This window comes from Brienomyrus brachyistius, unplaced genomic scaffold (genome assembly GCF_023856365.1).
Source record: "Brienomyrus brachyistius isolate T26 unplaced genomic scaffold, BBRACH_0.4 scaffold33, whole genome shotgun sequence".
NCBI classification, from domain to species: Eukaryota; Metazoa; Chordata; class Actinopteri; order Osteoglossiformes; family Mormyridae; genus Brienomyrus; species Brienomyrus brachyistius.
Genome location: NW_026042308.1, coordinates 1,927,606 through 1,949,348, shown reverse-complemented (window position 1 = coordinate 1,949,348; position 21,743 = coordinate 1,927,606). Strand labels below are relative to the sequence as shown.

Here is a 21,743-nt window from a genome sequence, read left to right as displayed (position 1 = left end):
TTGGTCTGTAGTCAGTCGCTCATGTACATGCTCAATCGCAGTAACATTTTCACAGGAATTTGGGAGATTGAAATGCTAATTCTATGGGGGTGTATTCAGTGGGAAAGGTGTGTATGTAGGGCATGTCCCCCCCCCCCCCTCCTTCGTGGTGTTAGATATTCTGTTTCCCCCCCCCCCCGTGCGTTAAGTACTGGGTTTGCTCTTGCGTGTTTAATAAAAGATTGTACTACACTGCTTGTCCTGGCATATTGCCTGTGGTTTGAGGGGAGGTTAATCTGTGTGTGTGACCGTGAGTGACGCGACATGTGTGCTACAGTATACATCCAGTGTGTAACTGTATAAAGTAAAACTCACTGTATAATATTAAATGCAAATGGATACTGTAATATGAAGCATTGCAGTAAGAGGACAATATTACAGTACAGGGCACATTGTTGGATTACATACCTGTTGGCTCTATGAAATGTTTGATGGTTGTGGACATGGTTGTTCTCCCATCATTCGGCCGACCAGCCTCAGCCATTGTAAGGCCATGATTGAGGACCTAAATATATATATACAGTACTGTGCAAAAGTCTTAGGCAGGCAAAGAAAATGATGTTTAGATTATCCTCGTGTTGGTATAAAACTATGATATGATGCCTGTCAAAGTGTGTCAGCTTCACCATTTCAGAACCTCTGCTAAAATCATCCTAGTATTTGCAGCGACCGTCCAGTGCAGCCATGTATTTTTTGACTTGACCACTAGCAGACCTCATACAGTTAGTCAATCTCTCACTGACTTTTTAAACCAATATATCTAATTATTTAATTGAGCTGTTGGGGAAATTTAACAAAATCATGGAACGACTGAGCTGCCCCTGAGGAGAAGTTTGGGAACTGAAGCGGTGTTCATCTAGCCATCCAACTAGATATCAGTAACTTTTTAGAAAACAGAAGAAATTATTACTAGTTTTTATTGTGTTACTCTTAATTTGCACACATTCTAATGTTAAATTGTATTTTTGTTCTAAGCCAAAGTACACTTGCTACCCAGATAAACAGCTTTAAACATTTCTTTGGACTGCCTAAGACTTTTGCACAGTACTGTACTGTATATGGTAATGCTAAATTGATAACAGTCTATCAGTGTTGTGTTTATGGTAAATATGCTAAATTTGCTGATGCAGTCTTCTCAGTTGCCCCTTTGTCCGCCTTACTTACTGTTGCTATGCCTGCTATGTGCTCACTCTGCGTGCCTTAATTATATTATGGTGTTTTATTATTAATTTATTCATAATCATTGTTATTTTTTCAACCTCTGTGTGGTCATAATATTTTGGGTTTTATAGTTACAGTCATGTGGATTAATCTATTTTCTCTGTGTTTTACCATGAAGAACAAGGTGTGACAGGGGATGATTTTGTGGACATTGGGGAACAAGATGTTTACCTTTTGTTCCCCAAAAACCTCAGACTGAGGAAATCCCTAATTTCCATTTTAAAACTAAAGGCAAGTAAACTGTCTGTTTGATAGCAAGCTCTGTGTTTTTTGTGGTTTCACAGACATACTGCTGTCAGTTCATGCTTACTGAATATATCATATTTAGTTTCATGATCTTTCCCTCAATCAGTCTGGAGTGGAAGCAGAAGACTTCCTAAAAAATAAGCAGGGAAGTCAGCGGCAACACCTGAACAAAAGAGATTCAGTGTAAGTATCACACAGTCCTGGAAATAGAAACTAAAGTGGACAGAGCTGTTAGAACACAGACAGTGCAGGTGGAAGTAGAATCAGCAGAATAAGTGGTTATCACATCAGAAATACTGCTACCATTCATTCTGCTCATTCTATGTCCACCTGCACTCCTCTCTATTCTAACGTTTTTGGTGCAAAACTGATATCTGTCACGCCCGGCTCGTACGATCCTCTTGTGTGCCACGCCCCCTGATTATCCATGTGTGCTTCCCTGATTGTACTCAGCTGTGTGTGATTATTTTCGCCCAGTCTTGTGTACTTAAGTCCAAGTCTTGCCTGTGTCCCTGGTCCGTCATTGATGTTTGTCGATGCCTGTGTTCCGTCCTGCCCTTACCCCGAATAAACCCCTAGTTTGCCCCATATTCCGCCTTCCCGCCTGGTCCTTCTACCTGCCTGCCTTCTTTTTGCCCGCTCGCTCGCCAGCCCGCTCGATGGCCCACTTTCCACGGTGATCGTGACAATATCTTTCTTTTTTCTACACATCTCCACCAGGCTGTTATAAGGTCATCCCTGGGTGCATCAAAAATGTGGACCACTGCCTGCAAGGGAGCGGAAATTGACTGGAACCCTGTCATAAGCAAAGTTTGTGCCTCATAAAATTGTTTAGAATCAATGTCTCTAATCAAATAGTTTAATTTCTCTATTTTACCTTTTTACCACATAAAGCACAATGAGCGCTTAAAATTTCAATTCACAAGGTAAAACACCAAATAAAGTGTTTTAACAGAATATTTAATGCAATTTCAAGGTCACAGCAGAGTTGCCCTGCAGCCTCGTCGGCAAAGAGCAGGAAATTCTGAAAAAAGCCTTAAAAATGCTCCGAAACAGGAGGGAGGACCTCCGAAGGTCAGGAAAGGTAATACATACTGTACATAGGGAACCTGCAAGCAAGTTAAAATTATTCAATCCCTTACAATCAAATTAAATCATGAATGTAATGTCCGGAATACAGACCTAGTCAGCCAAGGCTGAATAATGTTCCTGTTCATGTTCTGCTTCACTTTCCTGGCTTCTCATGTCGTGGCAAAACTTAATTTCTACTGATTCCATTGTCTAGAAGAGAGAAGGACTTCAGCTTCACTCCAACGGTATGTAGCTTTTCTGTATTTATACCTTATCATTGTGTAATATATATAGTCATACATTTCATAATTTAGCTTCTAAAATATTGTGCAGTCACCAGCCCAATTGATATTTTTGCCATCTTAATCCTCCCAGGATCAGTACAGTATATGTGCAAACATATTTTATGTGTTTACAGACGTGTAAGACTGCTGAAAAAAGGTGGGAGAACAGTGGCCCTTGGAGGTAAAATGTGTTTTTACATTTTCCCAGTGCAGCTGCATAATTCACTGTACTGCAGTGTCAGGTTTCCCATTGCCCAGCACACCTAATTTGGCTAAAGAACTTGATGATGTTACAATGATCAGTGTGTTGGCCAGTGAAACTGACAATGTGCTGAATTTTGGGAAATTTTGAAATGTATTATAAACACAGTATATTAATCTGCACAATGTAGCAAAACAGTCTGAAACGTAACTGAGATACAGAGGTTATACACTGATCAGCCATAACATGTGAAGTGAATAACATTGATTATTTGGTTACAGTGGCATCTGGCTGTGGGGGGGTTATACAGGTCCTTCTCAAAACATTAGCATATTGTGAAAAAGTTCATTATTTTCTGTAATGTACTGATAAACATTAGACTTTCATATATTTTAGATTCATTACACACAACTGAAGTAGTTCAAGCCTTTTATTGTTTTAATATTGATGATTTTGGCATACAGCTCATGAAAACCCAAAATCTCAAAAAATTAGCATATTTCATCCGACCAATAAAAGAAAAGTGTTTTTAATACCAAAAAAGTCAACCTTCAAATAATTATGTTCAGTTATGCACTCAATACTTGGTCGGGAATCCTTTTGCAGAAATGACTGCTTCAATGCGGCGTGGCATGGAGGCAATCAGCATGTGGCACTGCTGAGGTGTTATGGAGGTCCAGGATGCTTCAATAGCGGCCTTAAGCTCATCCAGAGTGTTGGGTCTTGCGTCTCTCAACTTTCTCTTCACAATATCCCACAGATTCTCTATGGGGTTCAGGTCAGGAGAGTTGGCAGGCCAATTGAGCACAGTAATACCATGGTCAGTAAACCATTTACCAGTGGTTTTGGCACTGTGAGCAGGTGCCAGGTCATGCTGAAAAATGAAATCTTCATCTCCATAAAGCTTTTCAGCAGATGGAAGCATGAAGTGCTCCAAAATTTTGATTTCCGAATGACAGAAGCGCCTGAGCTGGGCTACAGAGAAGCAGCACTGGACTGTTGCTCAGTGGTCCAAAGTACTTTTTTTAGGATGAAAGCAAATTTTGCATGTCATTCGGAAATCAAGTACCCACAGTCAGTGATGGTCTGGGGTGCCATGTCAGCTGCTGGTGTTGGTCCACTGTGTTTTATCAAGGGCAGGGTCAATGCAGCTAGCTATCAGGAGATTTTGGAGCACTTTTTCATGAGCTGTTTGCCGAAATCATCATTATTAAAACAATAAAAGGTTTGAACTACTTCAGTTGTGTGTAATGAATCTAAAATATATGAAAGTCTAATGTTTATCAGTACATTACAGAAAATAATGAACTTTTTCACAATATGCTAATTTTTTGAGAAGGACCTGTACAGTATATAATGTTATATATCAGGCTTCCCCAATTCCAGTCCTGGAGAACCAGTTTGCAAGGACCTGTCAAATACACCTACTAAACCTGGCAATTGGCTGGTGAGCTGAATAAGGTGTTTGAGTATTAAAATCTGGGTGCAGACTAGGCCTGCAGGACTGGAACTGGGGAATCGTGGGGAATTGAAAGTTACCATCACCAAAAATAACTTTTATTTTAAAGTTTCATAATGAAATTAATTTGCTCATCAGGATATTCTGTTTGGCAAAGTATTCCAGTACTTGGGTTTTAAATTATCCATCGTAAATCTTTGTCACCAGATGCACAGTAATCATCCCGCTAAAGCAGAACTACACTGTCATCGTATTAAAGGGGTGAGTGTGCACACAGAATCGGTTGCTCCAGCATCCACAGTGTCATTCTCCCAAGTTACTATACAGCAATTAACAATCACTGACAGCCGCTAGTAATTAAATGCCTAATAACCATCATGTAGTGATTGAAAGTGATTCAGTCTCAGCCATGGCAAATGTAATCTTATGCATAGCTATTTAACAACAATAGTATTCCCAGATTGAGGTGAGTACGAGGACAATCTTTTCATAGCTATTTCCTAGCATGGAGTATGGCGTAAGAGGCAAGTTTATGCATGCAGACAATTGCATATTTCAACTGATATGGGAATGCCACTTTGGGGCCAATAACATGCTGACCTCAGTAAAATTCCAGAAGATATTTTTCAGCCTGGATACTTCTCTCCCGTGTAGTAGTTCTCCGCTTAACAGCAACAAGAACTTAACATACATGATGGTACATAAATGTGATCTGCTGATTTCAGATCTGTAAGCATAAATTACCTTTGTTGTATTCCCTGGCCTTCAGGCTAATTGGAGTTGCTAAATTGCCCGTAGGAGTGCATGTGTGCGTGAATGGTGTGTGAGTGTGCCCTGTGATGGGCTGGCCCCCCATCCTGGGTTGTTCCCTGCCTCGTGCCCATTGATTCCGGGATAGGCTCCGGACCCCCCGCGACCCAGTAGGATAAGCGGTTTAGAAAATGGATGGATGGATGGTATTCCCTGGCCTTCAGGGAATACTTTTGGTTTTAGCACTGTTCCCCTGTCGCTGCAGATACTTTGGCATGCAAGCCAATAACTCAAAAACCGTTCGACGAATCCTTTTCAAACTTTGTACAGGTATTGGTGAGGAACTAGAACTGATTTAATTTTGAAACAGTCCCAAAATGGAAGCAGCGCCACATAGTGATAATGAAAAAAGCAGCAGTTTTGATGCTTGACCCTGCTAAGACCATAATTCAATAACCGTTTGATGGATCTTTTTCAGTCTTTGCAGAGGCATTATAGGGGGCTGGAATAGAACTGATAAAATTTTGAGACAGCTCCCCAGCAAATATGAAATATGGCTCTCAGGAAATATGAAAGAGCTTTGTGCGTGGAGATGTGATCTTTCCACATGATTTCAAGTGAAAACATGAAAAGTCATCTTTAAAACGAAGGCTTTCGCTATTGCAAATGTCACACTATTTAAGGTCTCAGGAAGTCTAGGGGAAGCACAAATATATAGTACATATAGCTGTGTCTCACATAAAAAGGTTGTGCATACTCTGCTCATATTGTTCAAAATGGAGTAACACTTTGCCATGAATTTTTAATTTTAGTATGAGCCCATATAGTTAAGTCTTGACTGTTTACAGGTAAACACTTAAAAAAGATATAGCTGAGGTCCTGGATTCAGTCTCCTGCATTTTCTCTCTAACCCACTCAAAGAATTTCTTGCAGGGATTAATTCAGTATGTTTTAACAACATATAAAAAGACCAGATGAGTTAGGAGCAACACTTTACTTGAGGGGGCACAAATAATGTAGTAGTACATCCATCCATCTATTTTCCAAACCGCTTCCAATCCTACTGGGTCGCGGGGGGTCCGGAGCCTATCCCGGAAGCAATGTGCACAAGGCAGGGAACAACCCAGGATGAGGGGCCAGCCTGTCGCAGGGCACACACACACCATTCACTCTCACACACACACCTATGGGCAATTTAGCAACTCAAGTTAGCCTCAGCATGTTTTTTGGACTGTGGGGGGAAACCCCACGACGACATGGGGAGAACAAACAAACTCCACACACATGTGACCCAGGCAGAGACTCGAACCCGGGTCCCAGAGGTGTGAGGCAACAGTGCTAACCAGTGCATCTGTCAGAGTTCGCTGGTTAAAGCGGGTAGTGCGCACAGGCTGACAAGCGGGCAGGAAGCAGGCAAGCAGGCGGAGTACGGGGAAAACGGGGATTTATTCGGGATCGGGACGGAGCAGACAGCACTAAGACTAACTAACATCAATGACGGACCAGAAACTAAGGCAAGACATGGACTGAAATAGACGAGACTGGGCGAAAATAAGTGGACACAGCTGGGCAAGACCAGGGAAGCACACGTGGGTAATCAGGGGGCGTGGCACACACGAGGATCGTACGAGCCGTGCAAGACAGCACCACCATGCCGCCCCTGAAGTAGTACACTCTTACTTAATTTATTAATTAACCAGAAAGTATTAGTTATATACTGATCCCACGTTCGTTCATTCTTAATCATAACAGTTACTGTATTTGTTCATCATTTGTACTTGAGTAGTTACTGAGTTATTACTGAGTAATGTATATTTGAACAATATAAAATATAATAATATATGTGCTATAAATCAACAAACCATTGTCCTTTCCTTTTATCCACTGCAGGGCTGCAGGAAGCAGCATACAGAGGAAATGCCTTGGGCGGGATGGTAGCCCGGATCAGGGCTCACATACTGGCTCACATGTGGGCAATGAAGAAGTAGCACTTCACGTGTACGGGAGAAAAACAGCAGCCAGAGGAATCCTATGCAATCTCAGTGAGAATAAACTCCCCAGACCCAGGACTGGGGCAGGAATTGCAGGATTCTCCTCTAGCATTTATTTTGGCATACTGTATTTATTGCTATTATCCTTGGTACATGTTTATATTTGCCAATAATTGAAATTGAAATAAACATGATTATTATTCATCCATCCTCGTACCGCATATCCTGGAGACGAGGGCCTGGAGCTTATCCCAGGTAGCATAGGACACAATGGTATACTTTTGGATGGGATGCCAGTCCATTGCAGGGAATGCACTCACTCACACACTTTAAGCAATTTAGAGATGACAGTCTATTATTATTATGATACCTATAGTTTTTAGTAGTTTTCATTATTATTATGCTTTTTGCCATGGGAGTATATGGCAGCCCATAGAGCTGATTGGCAACTTTTTTTAAATTTGGCACATCAATAGAGGTCAGTTCCAACTATTCATACCAAATTTGGGTTCAATCCATCCATCACTCTAGCGCCACCCTCAGGCCAAATTTCAAGAAATGTTTTTGCCTTATTCTCTTTCTTATCATTGTATGATTATGCTATTTACTTTTAAGTATTAGCATTACCTGTCTTAGTGACATCCCATAATACAGCTCTGATGACCTGATCACATATAAAACCCTTCCCACGCAGCACATTATGCTTTATTATCTATTTATTATTCAAACATCAAACTTTGATGACGTCAATGTATATCCCTGACATAAATCACTGACGTGAAGCTATGGACATCATACTTAACTAGCTGACGTTTTAGTATTTTATATAGCATGATGGGTGCAGATCTAACTTAGTGTATAACTTAGTTTCGGCAGTGGTTTTGCTATATAGAGTCCATCGTCATGATCCCATAGTTAGCGGAAGCGAAAATAGTGTAATTAGTACAAGTGCTGAAGAAATGTAATGTAATGTAATACCGAACAGCTTTCAAAAATGCGGTACCGCAATACCTTTTTGGCACCGGTATCCCGCGCAGCATCAGTCTGCCTGAGATATTTGATAAAGTGTGGATCTTCCTATACGTGCAGCACGAATAAATAAAAACCTCTGCTTTGTATACTTGACAAATCTGTGTGTGTCATCATACTCAAAACCGCCCCAAATAAGCCACGAAATTAACCATGAATTCTACCCTACTGTGGTACACAGCTTTGCTTCTTATGTTTCTTTCACACAAAAAGTTGCAGGTTGATGACAAAACGTGCTCGCGTCCGGACGAATAAGTGCAACGGGGGGGCAGAACTGGGGAGGGGGGCAGGATGCGATCGTGCTCGGTTGCCGTATAAGGCAGCCGGGCCCAGTGTGGTACGCGTTTAGTCTAATTACAGGTTCTTGTGGGAAGCTTGTGTGATGTATAACCTTGTTCATGTCAGGTTTCGGGCTGGTTGCGAGCGCGATCGCACGGACAGGAAACAGGCAGGCAGAACACGGGGAAACTGGGATTTATTAGCACTAAAACGGGACGAAGCACGAACATCGACTAACTAACATCAATGACGGACCAGGAACGAAAGCAAGACATGGACTGAAATAGACAGGACTGGGCGAAAATAATCGGACACAGCTGGGTATAATGGGGAAGCACACGTGGATAATCAATGGGGCATGGCACACATGAGGATCGTACGAGCTGGGCGTGACAGTTCGACATACTGATCGCTATGTATCGCGATACAACAGTTTGCAATGTTACCAAAGTGTCATTTTATAATTCCCATATTAAACAAGTTACCGTGCATAGTGCTTTGGGGAGAGACAGACTCCAAGAGTGCAGTTCATTTCACGTGTCTTTAAGTCATTGTCTGATATTATCCAGAGCTGAATGTGTGATTCATGCTTACTACTATATTCTTGCTTTGCAGTTCTTACACAATTTTTTTTCTTATTTACTTCTAAAAGTAAATAAAAAACTTATAAAACTGTCATTATTATATAACAACTATACGTATTATGATGTTATTATTTAGTTATGTTGTTGCTTGGTTACATTTGATGCCTCCGCACGTGGGAAGCTACCGGTTTGAAAGACGCGGCTTCACTTGCTTTTCTGCACCAAGATGGCAAGGTACGTTGCATTTCTGCTCCCATTTTATCGTATAACTTATCTTATTATTTAGTATCTGTCTTTGTATGTACAGTGGTACCTCGACCCACGAACTGTCCTGATCACGAATAAATCGGGTTACGAACCAAATGTTCCAAAATGTTTTGTACCGGTTGTCGAACCGTGTTTGGGGCCGCGAACCCACAAACGTCCCGAAAAGGGTCCAATGAAAGCTCCCCAAAGAACCACCCGAAACGCGAAGAAATGTCCAGTATAATAATAATTAAAAAAATCATATTTTCGAAATTACTGCATTTGACTGTTACTCAGTCTTTTAATGTTGATTGTTTAGTTTTTTGGTGGGATGTTTTGTGGTTCTTTTCCGTGTTTTGGCGTCTTTCGAGCGACCAGCGTATGCTCAGTTTTAATGTTTTATTTAATTTAGCATTTGTTAGCATGTAAATGTAAATGTATGCTCTCAGTTATATGTACACAGTCTGTCATAATTTGATTGTACGGTAGGGGGTGTTGAGTTGTACTGCGCGTGCTCGAAGTGTATGTATGTATGTATGTATAGAGTGACCTAAAGAGAAAGACGGCGATATGTCCTAGTTCATGGTGAATAACGTGTTGTGTGAACTTATTTTTCCATTTATAAATCCTCTATTATTGTTAGTCTTCTCCCGATTTTCTTACCGCTGCACCGACAGTTCGACGTGCCAACAGCATTATTTGTTACAAGTAAGGTTATTTTAATTTAAGTCTATATTCTTGGTCGCGTTCTCCCCATGTCGTCGTGGGCTTTCCTCCGGGTACTTGCTAAATTGCCCGTAGGAGTGCATGTGTGAGTGAATGGTGTGTGAGTGTGCCCTGCAATGGGCTGGCCCCCCCATACTCGATTTTTCCCTGCCTCGTGCCCATTGCTTCCGGGATAGGCAACCCAGTAGGATAAGCGGTTTGGAAAATGGATGGATGGATTCTTGATCACAGAAAAATATAAAAAATTGAAGAAAATGCAGCGTTTCTGAGGTTTAAACATATTGAACATAATACATATTTACATTATTTGAAATGGGAGAAATTGATTGAGGTCACGCACTTTTCAGGTCAGGAACTAAGTTCGTGAGCCGAGGTATGACTGTATATTGAAATATGTTCGTGTAAAATTCCGTATATTGTTTGGATTATATTTAAATTTTATGTGCAGGTTAGTTAGTGTCATATGCAGGGTTGCCAACCCTCACTCAAGATGTCTTGTAGTCAATCTGTTTTGTTCCATTATAAACCTAAAATTAGCTGCATCAAAAGTGTTGGGGTAGTCTGCAAACCCTCCAGACTATTTACAAGGTAGTAAGACTGTTACACATATGGAGATGAATGTGCAGACTTGTCTGGAATTGAGAATCTCACGCCAGCCAGCTGACCAAAGATAGCAGCTCTGCCTGTGCAGTAATGCGGTTGTTGATTGGGAAGGTGTGGGTCAGTGCAGAAGTGTAGTCCACATGTCAGGAGTGACTGACAGCTCCATTGCATTGCCTGTATGTTGTTTTTCCTCATTCAGAATCAGACAATTTGAGAAAGCTGTTTGCTGGAGCGACGACAGATACTGGGCAACTTGGGACAAGTGGGGAGAGGTGATTGACTGGGGAGATGAGAAAGAGCTGTGCTCCCCAGCAGAATCACCTTCTGACCAGGCTGACAGTTCCACTGAGTCACATTCCCGAAGGCGAATTGCCAAGGCAGTTAGCTGGACGGATGATGCTTATTGGGCAGCCTGGGACAAGTGGGAAGAGATCATCTGCTGGGGTGATGAAGAGGAGTGCTCCCAAGTAACTCCATCCACTAGCCAGCTTGGGAGGGATAAGGGGATAGATGTACATGGGTTGGAGGCTTTTGTGATAAATAACAGGACAATCTCCATAAAGCCTGTAGACAACCATCAAGACAGTCTGAAGATAGGAGCTGTGCTGGTAGACCTCTGCCAGTTTGATCTCGAATATTTAGATCAAAGTAAATTTAATTTTGAAATTGTGCAAGTACAAATTGGAGAAGTTGAAGTGGAGGAAACTAGAGAAAAGGCTTTTGAAAAAGCATTTGAATTGGAAATTGTGGATGTGGCAGTAAAAGTTATAAACAGTGAAATCCAGCCGAATGCTATAAATTTGGATATTGTTGAAACTAAGGTGGACAAATTATTATTGGAAGAACTGATCATTGGCGATTTAGAAGCAGGCAATGTGAAGGTGTCAGTATCAAATGGCAATGTGGTGAAGGTACCCTTAAGGTACCCTTCGCCACAGAGGAACAGAAAGACCAGGCAACCTTAGACCATACTCTCTGGTGGTTGACTCGTGGCAACTGGACTTGTCTCTGAAAGTTAGAAACGTTTCGCTGCTTATCCAAGCAGCTTCTTCAGCCTGAGGGAGGTAGTAAGTGTCCACATATTTATCCTCCTGGGTAAGTAGTCTAAGGGGGCTCGTTGAGTGAAACAAAGTGGGGGGGGGGGGGAGTTGCGGGTAGATGTAACCAGTCCCTCCTACTCCAATAGAGTGGGTCGTTAAGGGTGGTCCACCTGGTGGAGGTGTGAATTGGGTCTGTTTTTTTCCTGGGAATTATTTTTGTTTTGGCAAATGATGAGAGGGCCGCAGGTTAAATTGGAGACAGGTTGTGCCTAATGCCTCTACCTCTGTTGATGCACATGCAAAGCTGCTTGGACGAGCGGTGAAACGTTTCTACCTTTCAGAGAGGTACAATGTCTTTGGATGTCTTTTGTCTTGTGCAGTCTGGGAGTTGACTGAATGCTGGGGCGGGGGTAGCTTTTCCTTTGTAGTGGGGTCCGGTGGGGCGCCTTGGGCTCTGTGGGGCCCGGTGGTGCTGCTGCCTTGGGCCCCGGTCTGGATGGGCCTGGGCCCCCCTCCCTGGATGGATTTCGGGGAACGGGGAGTGCTTATGGGGGTCAGCAGGGGAGCTGGCTCCGGGGGCGGAGGTATTTTGCCCCCCCCCATTCCTTTCCTCCCCATCCCTAAATGCTTCCCTCCTCCCGCTCCATCACACCACCACACATGTAGGGCTTTGAGGTGTAGGTGCGTTGCTGGGATGCAGGGTAGGTATTCCTCCTCTGTCCCCTCGCGACCACCTGTACCTCATTCATACACCACAACGTAGACACTCTCATTACTTACTCTCTCATGACACATACATTTAGGGCATTGGGGATGGACACACAGAATGACATCCAGAGGGCGGTCTGTTCATTCAGCCTTACCTCTGGTGCCAGGGCCCACGTCTCAATTTTAATCACACATAGACATTGAGGGCTCTGGGGAGAGGCGGAGCTAACACCAGCTGTTGGTCGGCAGGGGGTGGTTAGTGCCATGCCCTTCACCTGTTTTAAAAGCACTTTAGAACAACACACACCAACACCACATCTGAGCGGGCGAAGGGGGGCATGGGGTCTTTTCACACCCCCGTTCCCTGTTCGCCATTTGGGGCTGGGGGCTGAGAGGAAGAGCTGGCCGTCTGGTCGGGGTCTGGGCTGGTGGGCTTCTCGGCTACTGCGGGGTCCGGGGTGATCTTCTGGTCTCCTCGCCAGAGGAAAAATAGGGGTCCACATAGAGTATACATGGGGAGTGAGAGTATGTGTACAGCGTTCATTTCTGTGTGTCTAAATGTTGGGTGAATGTGTAAATATTTGTTTATGTCTGCATGAGGGTGGGAACGTATGCTTGTATATGTGTGTGCCTGTTTGTCTATACACACGTGTCAGGTTGGGTCCTAGACTCCACCTGAAATAACATCTCGGGCACAATAAAGTGGTCCTCCGCAGAGGGGGGGTGGTGGAGGGAAAAAAAAAAAAAAAAGCTTGTGACCCACCGACCGATTTCTTATTTGATTACTGTTGTTCCTTGTCTTGTTTTTGACCCCTCGTGGTCTGCTTTTGTTTTTATTAGTGTCTCTAGTGTTTATCCCCTTTCCTCCTTTGAATCCCTGAGTGAGTCGTCCACTCTCTGTTTCTGCTTGCTCCATGACACGCTGTCGCTCTCAATCCACCCTGGACCTGTGACAGTATTTCTGTTTTTGCTTTTGTTTGGACGTACTGAGTTTAGGATACCTAGCTTAGAAGGAATAGTTTAGCCTCTCATGTGTAAAATTGTTGTTAAATGCGCTGATATCAGTGTTATGTCACAGTAGCAGAAACTTAAAATGGTACATTTTGTTTTCTTTTTGTTTTCTTGCAATTACTACATACAAATGTTTAATGTTTTGCTGACATCTAATTAGAAAATAAATGCATTTATGCTTTAAATGATCTTTTTGTTGTCTTCAATCATTTCAACAGGTGAAAATGACCTGAAATCAATGAGTTTGAACACTGGACACTACATTCCGTGTTTGTGGATAAAGTCATGTTTAGCGTACATGCGAGTTCATTCATATCCTTTTCCCCAGAGACAAAAAGTAGGCTAGGCTAATGGGAAAAAAACACACAAATATATAGACCTAATGTCAGTGTATTATTCATGAGGTTTTGTAATATCTGAGACCAAATTAAACTTAATCTGTGTATTTAATGGATTTATGTGCTATTGCTACTGGTTTAATTGGTAAATAGGCCTTTTTCCAAGCAATTGAATATTTAAATGGGAATGTTTTACGTTATTGATTTAGCTTTAATCATGAAGTACCAAGCCTGATATCAATCCATGTCTAATGTGACATATTCAGGACATGCAAAGTCTATACACATAGGCACAGACTATGGCTGGGATTCGTGTGGCCTACCCTGCAGATGGGAGGCCAACACTGCATGGTATATATTCTTTAAATTTATTTAATGATAGTTACATAATTACTCATATAGACCATGTTAATACATAATATTGCATATTATATATAGTGAAAATTATACTCTCATATACTATACTGTGTGAAGTGTATGGAATATCCATCCATTGGCTGTAGCACTTATCCTATTCAAGGTCAAAGCCAGAAGCTATGGATGCAAGACTGGGACAACAGGAGCTGACCCTGACAGGAAGCTCATCTCATAATGATATTCCCCACACCGTGCTACTTCTTGCAGAGCTTTGCTGGGGTAGGTGGTGTGGCTATCATACCAGCCGGCGACGCATCCAGTTTGGATGCTCTTGATGACACAGTTATAAAGTGTCCTGAGGATAAGGGGACTTGTGCCACACCTTTTAGCTCGTCGGAGGTAGAAGGGCCGCTGCTATGCATTTAAATTTTTCCCAATATGATAAATGTAGCGTGGAAAAAGTAACCATGTCAGTTTACATGGGCTTCTACAGGGGGTTAAGTATCCATCCATCCATTTTCTGAAGCCACTTAATTCCAACTGGGGTTGCCTGGGGACTGGAACCTATCCCAAGAACACTGGGCACAAGTGGGAACCAACCCTGGGGAATCACCAACACACCACAGGGTGCACACACAACTACAGGACCAATTTAGACTCACCATTCAACCCCTCTTGAATGCTTTTGGACCGTGGGAGGAAACTACAGCGCCTGGTGAAAACTCAGACAAACAGAGGGAGAGCGTGCAAACTCCACGCAGAAAGGACTTGGGATTGAACACAGGACCTTTTTGCTGTAAGGCAGCAGGGCAAACCAACGCGCCACCATGCTGCCCCCGTGTTAAGTATGATAAGTAATATGACAAATGTCATAGCTTAGCTATAGATATGCATAAAATGTACGGAAAGACGATATAAACATCTTGTTACTGGTTCATAATCATAGTGAGAATATCTTATTGTTATGCAAACGTTAGTGCTTCCTTTGTTTCTGATTTGTGTCTTCAGGATTTCCAGGGCAGCTTGTGGACAAACAGGAGGTGATGCCTATGAAAGGAGACACTGTCAGTATTCAGTGTCACTATACTGACATTTACATTGACATGATGTGGTGTAGGATGGGCAGGGGCTCCTGTGTAGAGAATTCTGGGAGTTTGGATGGGAGGCCTGTGGAGCTCAGTGATGAAAGAGTTTATAAAGTGCTCAGCGTCACAATGAGGCGACTGGAGAGGAAGGACACGGGCTGGTACCTGTGTGTGGCAGAAAACCTGCAGACACTCCTTCCTATTAAAGTCAATGCACAACCACACACAGCACTGAATGTAAGTAATTAATTAAAATATGTGAGTCGTTTATACTCTATTAGAAATAAATAAAGGCTAAATGGATCCCAAATCTTTCCCTCGTGAAGGAAGTTGGCGCATTTTTTTGGGAAGAATCTGTTTGGGGGAGGGGGCGTGCACTGTACTCACTGGGGTATTACCAACAAGCACCAGGGTGAACAAAATACTCAGCTAAAGTCAGAGCAAAGCTAAAAAGAATGAAATTAAGCAGTTTTAGCTGACTTTAGCGGACATTCTTATAATAAACTCATTTCTTACGGGTATTATACTTGATATATGAAGTATGTTAACACCCCTTGGCCTAGATTTGTGATCTTTCATTCCTCTGAATCCTTTGCTCATCCCCATTCAAATTCATCCATTGCCGTTAATTTCCTTATTGGATTTTCTGTCATTCTGAATTTTTCAGAAAACCTACTTATTTTGCACAGGCCAAAAATTTTGTCCAATCTTCTACTTTGTAATTTGGCACCCTGTCAGAGGCCCATCCAAAATACTGGCTCACCAAATTTGGGTTTAATCCATTCATTCCTGTAGCAACACCATCAGGTCAAATTTCAAGATATGTTTCTGCATGTAAATTCTGAATTCTTAAGCCTGGGATTATGATCTTTGGTGTGTTTAAAGCCATGGCTTGTCTAACTTCGATTTCACTCATTAATTAAGTCTGTCATATTGTCATTTTGAATTTTCCTGAAAAAAAAGTTTTTTGGAAACCTAGGCTGTTGATCAAATCATCATCAAATTTGGGGTGCATCATCTAGAAGGGATTGTGACCAAAAGTTACTAAAAGTCAGATGCTATGGCCACTATCATCCAATGAATTTGATGACAAAGCCACTGAACAGGATGTGTGGCCATATCTCAACAAAACTTTGATTGGATAAAATTGATTTGGTGACTGGACTTGGGGCCCAATTCTGAGGAATAAGAACAAAAATAGTGTCATTCCACCACTAGGTGGTGTTGCAATAAGTAAACATGCCTTGTGGCTAATAACTGTTGTATGGATTGACCTAGGGGGGCGGCATGGTGGTGCAGTGGTCAGCACTGTTGCCTCACACCTCTGGGACCCGGGTTCGAGTCTCCACCTGGGTTACGTGTGTGTGGAGTTTGCATGTTCTCCCCATGTCGTCATGGGGTTTCCTCCAGGTACTCCGGTTTCCTCCCACAGTCCAAATACATGCTGAGCCTAATTGGACTTGCTAAATTGCCCGTAGGTGTGCGTGTGAGCGTGAATGGTGTGTGAGTGTGCCCTGCTATGGGCTGGCCCCCCATCCTGGGTTGTTCCCTGCCTCGTGCCCATTGCTTCCAGGATAGGCCCTGGACCCCTCGCGACCCAGTGGGATAAGCGGTTAAGAAAATGAATGGATGGATTGTCTTAGTACCCAGCCTCATAAGTGAAACCTGAGGAACTTTTGACTTGCAAAGCGATTTGTCCATCACATTCCAATGATTTTAATGGTGATGCCGCCAATCACTGTGTGTTAACATATCTCAGCAATTCTTTGGTCGTTTGAGGCCAAACTTGGTATTTTTACTTGGGGCCACACCTTTGGGGAGTGCATCAAATTCTGTGTCATTTAACCACTGGGGTGGGACACGTTTCATTGACCTACAATATTTTTTCTAATACATTTTGATGCATTGGCCTTTCAAAAGTGGTTGCTATGACTGGGGATTGTCAGAATTTGTCAGTGTTTTTTGTAGCCTTTGATCACCTTCATATCTATTCATAGACATCGTTTTTAAATGTGCAACAACATGGATTATTTGTGACTGTGAAAGTCATGACAGCCAGCTAATCGGCAGATTTATTTGCAAAGCCTTCACTACATAATGTTCATACCTCAATTCTTTTCATCTAACCCTGTCATAAGCAAAATCTGTACCTCATAAAATTGTCTAAAATCAATATTTCTAATCAAATAGTTTAATTTCTCTATTTTATTTTTTTACCACATGAAGCACAATGAGTGCTTAAAATTTCAATTCACAAGGTAAAACGTCAAATAAAGTGTTTTAACAGAATATTTAATGTAATTTCAAGGTCACAGCAGAGTTGCCCTGCAGCCTCGTCGGCAAAGAGCAGGAAATTCGGGAAAAAGCCTTAAAAATGCTCCGAAACAGGAGGGAGGACCTCCGAAGGTCAGGAAAGGTAATACATACTGTACATAGGGAACCTGCAAGCAAGTTTAAATTATTCAAGCCCCCTGCAGTCAAATTAAATCATGAATGTAATGTCCGGAATACAGACCTAGTCAGCCAAGGCTGAATAATGTTCCTGTTCATGTTCTGCTTCACTTTTCTGGCTTCTCATGTCGTGGCAAAACTTCATTTCTACTGATTCCATTGTCTAGAAGAGAGAAGGACTTCAGCTTCACTCCAACGGTATGTAGCTTTTCTGTATTTATACCATATCATTGTGTAATATATATAGTCATACATTTCATAATTTAACTTCTAAAATATTGTGCAATCACCAGCCCAATTGATAATTTTGCCCTCTGAATCCTCTCAGGATCAGTACAGTATATGTGCAAACATATTTTATGTGTTTACAGACGTGTAAGACTACTGAAAAAAGGTGGGAGAACAGTGGCCCTTGGAGGTAAAATGTGTTTTTACATTTTCCCAGTGCTGCTGCATGATTCACTGTACTGCAGTGTGAGGTTTCCCATTGCTCAGCACACCTAATTTGGCTAAAGAACTTGATGATGTTACGATGATCAGTGTGTTGGCCAGTGAAACTGACAATGTGCTGAATTTTGGGAAATTTTGAAATGTATTATAAACACAGTATATTAATCTGCAAAATTAATTAATAATAATTAATAATTAATAGCAAAACAGTCTGAAACGTAACTGAGATACAGAGGTTATACACTGATCAGCCATAACATTTGAAGTGAATAACATTGATTATTTGGTTACAGGGGCATCTGGCTGTGGGGGGGTTATATTAGGCAGCAGGTGAGCGCTTTGTCCTTGAAGCTGATGTGTTGGAAGCAGAAACAATGTGCAAGTGTAAGGATGGGAGTGACTTTGACATGGGCCATTTGGTGATGGCTAGGGAGCTGGATCATAGCGTCTCCAAACCCCCAGCTCTTGTGAGATGGTCCTGCAGTGGTCAACAGGTTCATGGTGGGGCCAAGGCTCACCTTTGCCGCCAAAATAGCCTTGACTCATCAGGGCGGGGATTCCACTAGACCTCTGAAGGTTTGCTGTACTATCTGACATGTAATGAGCCTCCGTCACCCATTAACATATTTTCCTTCCGTTTTGGAGATGATATGAGTCATCTAGCCATCACAACTTGGCCCTTGTCATTCAAATCTTTAGGCTTGCCCATTTTTCTGCATCCCAGTATATCCTACACATTGTTTATTTGCTGCCTAATAGGTCCCACCCACTACCAGGTGCCACTATAATCAGGTAATCAATATTATTCACCTGTCAGTGGGCGCAGTGTTTGACAAATATAGTTTAAAATATCAGTCATTTAACCTAATTCCGAAACATTAAATGTAGAAGGGAAATAATGGAAGCTATTGCTTGTGTGGAGTGAATTGAACTTAATTTTGAACAATGTTTCAAATTGCTACATACCTGAAATGTTTGTGGTTTCTTGTAGAAATAACAGAAGCACTTAAGATTTGCCTCCAGGACATCACACCTCCTATTAAGCGCCTTTACAAAGTAAGTAATTTCCTATTTAATATTTTTTTTTCTGGACAGCTCTAAGACTGGGTTTCCGTGGGACATTAGTCAAGTCAAGTCAAGTAGGTTTTATTGTCATTTCAACAATAAACATCCACAACGCTCCAACCGGAAGCCCTGGATAACTACGGGGGTGCGCATGCTCAATAGTTTTGTGTTCCCTCACAATACTTTTCCTAATAATAATAACTGTACTCTGTCCATTTAAAGTACAAAAGTTAGAATTAATGGATTAATAAGTATAAACCAAAACAATACAAACGTGTCCAGTTAAGTGTACTTTACTGTTTACAGTAACTGGCAGTCATTGGACATAGTGCAATTATTATTATCATTATTATTAATTATTAATATTATTATCATCATCATTATTTGTTATTATTATTATTATTATCCATCCATTTTCCAAACCGCATATCCTACTGGGTCGCGAGGGGTCTGAAGCCTATCCCGGAAGCAATGGGCACGAGGCAGGGAACAACCCAGGATAGGGGGCCAGCCCATCGCAGGGCACACTCACACACCATGCATTCACACATGCACACCTACAGGCAATTTAGCAACTCCAATTTGCCTCAGCATGTTTTTGGACTGTGGGGGGAAACCGGAGTACCCGGAGGCAACCCCACGATGACATGGGGAGAACATGCAAACTCCACACACACGTGTTACCCAGGCGGAGACTAGAACCTGGGTCCCAGAGGTGAGGCAACAGTGCTAACCACTGCACCACCATGCCACCCCCTAAATAATCCCTTAATTAATAAAAATTAATGGGTGAAATAAAGAATTTTAAGGGTTTACGGACCCTTATAATAATATTAAACTCCCTTTATTAGAATTGCAGGCAAATGTAAGTAATTTTAAATAGTAAAGGAACCTTACAATACTCTTAAACTGCCCCTTAATTAATCAGAATTAAAGGGCAATGTTATGTAATTACAGAGCGTCAAACAATCTTAAATTGCCCCTTAATTCATAAAAAAAATTAAGGGGTGAAATAAGGATTTTTTGAGTGTTAATTTAAGAGGCAATTTTGAAAAATTAAGGGGGGAAATTCAGTAGTTTTACTAACACACACCTTGTTTATACCTGTATACCACTGTGAGTCCAAGTCCTCGCCCAGCATTTACTGACACAGGTTAATGTAAAGAAACATCAGCACATTTTAACATGGCCACAATTCCATCTTTGGTAAATACCTTATATATAGAACATAATATGGATTTGCAGACACCCTCAAAAACCCTGTAATAACAAGAATAAGGCTATATAAACTTTTTCACTGGCTGGTTCTTTTTTTATCTCATACATCTTACTGACTGATCCGAATGTCAATACATTTTGATGTACAAGTTGTAGTAACTGCATGTTTGAAGAAGCTCCATCCTCCTAATATTTTTTCTTCTTTACCATTATAGGCAGGAGAAAGAGTGAAATGGAGGAAAAAATACATAGATGGGTCAAGTAAGCAGCAGGAGCAAAGAGCAGAAGAGGAAATAGGAAAGAAGAAGGGAGAGGAAAAGAGAGAGAGAGGAGAGAAGACAGATGAGGAGGGAAAAGCAGTGGAAGAAGGAAGCAACAAACGTAAAGGAGGAAGAGGCTATGAAGACGGAGCTTATAGCCCAGCGAAGGCTTTCCAAGCCCAAGGGGACAAGCAGGCGGTAAAAGGAAGGAAGCTTTTCTCATTGTAATTCATTCATGCATGATAATAAAACAATACGTTTGTCATATTGGTTTGTGATTTATTATGCTTTATTTTTACATAAACATTTGAGCACACAATTAAAATTAAGTGGTGATATAAGGATATTTTAAGTGCTTAAGAACTTAAAACAGTCTTAAATAATCTATCCATCCATTTTCAAAACCGCTTATCCTACTACTGGGTCGCGGGGGGTCCAGAGCCTATCCTGGAAGCAATGGGCACGAGTCAGGGAACAACCCAGGATGGGGGGCCAGCCCATCGCAGGGCACACACACACCATTCACTCACACATGCACTCCTATGGGCAATTTAGCAACTCCAACTAGCCTCAGCATGTTTTTGGACTGTGGGGGGAATCTGAAGTACCCAGAGGGAACCCCATGACGACATGGGGAGAACATGCAAACTCCACACACATGTAACCCACGCGGAAACTCGAACCCGGGTCCCAGAGGTGTGAGGCAACAGTGCTAACCACTGCACCACCATGCTGCCCCCTAAATAATCCCTGAATTAATAAAAATTAATTGGTGAAATAAAGAATTTTAAAGGTTTACGGACCCTTATAATAATATTAAACTGCCCCTTAATTAAAAAGAATGAAAAGGCAATGTTATGTCATTACAGACCATCAAACAATCTTAAATTGCCCCTTAATTCATAAAAAAAAAATTAAGGGGTGAAATAAGGATTTTTTTGAAAAATTAAGGAGGGAAATTCAGTAGTTTTACCCCTTAATTGGCCTTAATCATTGCACCTTTTCCCTTAATTTCCCTTAATTTCACATA

The 21,743-nt window shown here is 41.8% G+C and overlaps 1 protein-coding gene and 1 long non-coding RNA gene across 2 annotated transcripts in view; one reads left to right on the top strand and one right to left on the bottom strand.

Moving 5' to 3' along the window:
• The window catches only part of LOC125721465 (NACHT, LRR and PYD domains-containing protein 12-like), a 338,153-nt gene that overhangs the window by 168,896 nt on the left and 147,514 nt on the right, over positions 1-21,743 (bottom strand). The gene's annotated exons all lie outside the window — the stretch shown is intronic.
• LOC125721522 (uncharacterized) lies at positions 17,328-20,859 on the top strand. The gene is made up of 5 exons (XR_007385799.1): positions 17,328-17,685; positions 17,888-17,918; positions 18,092-18,138; positions 19,162-19,226; positions 20,669-20,859. It is a non-coding gene; the product is annotated as an uncharacterized LOC125721522 (long non-coding RNA).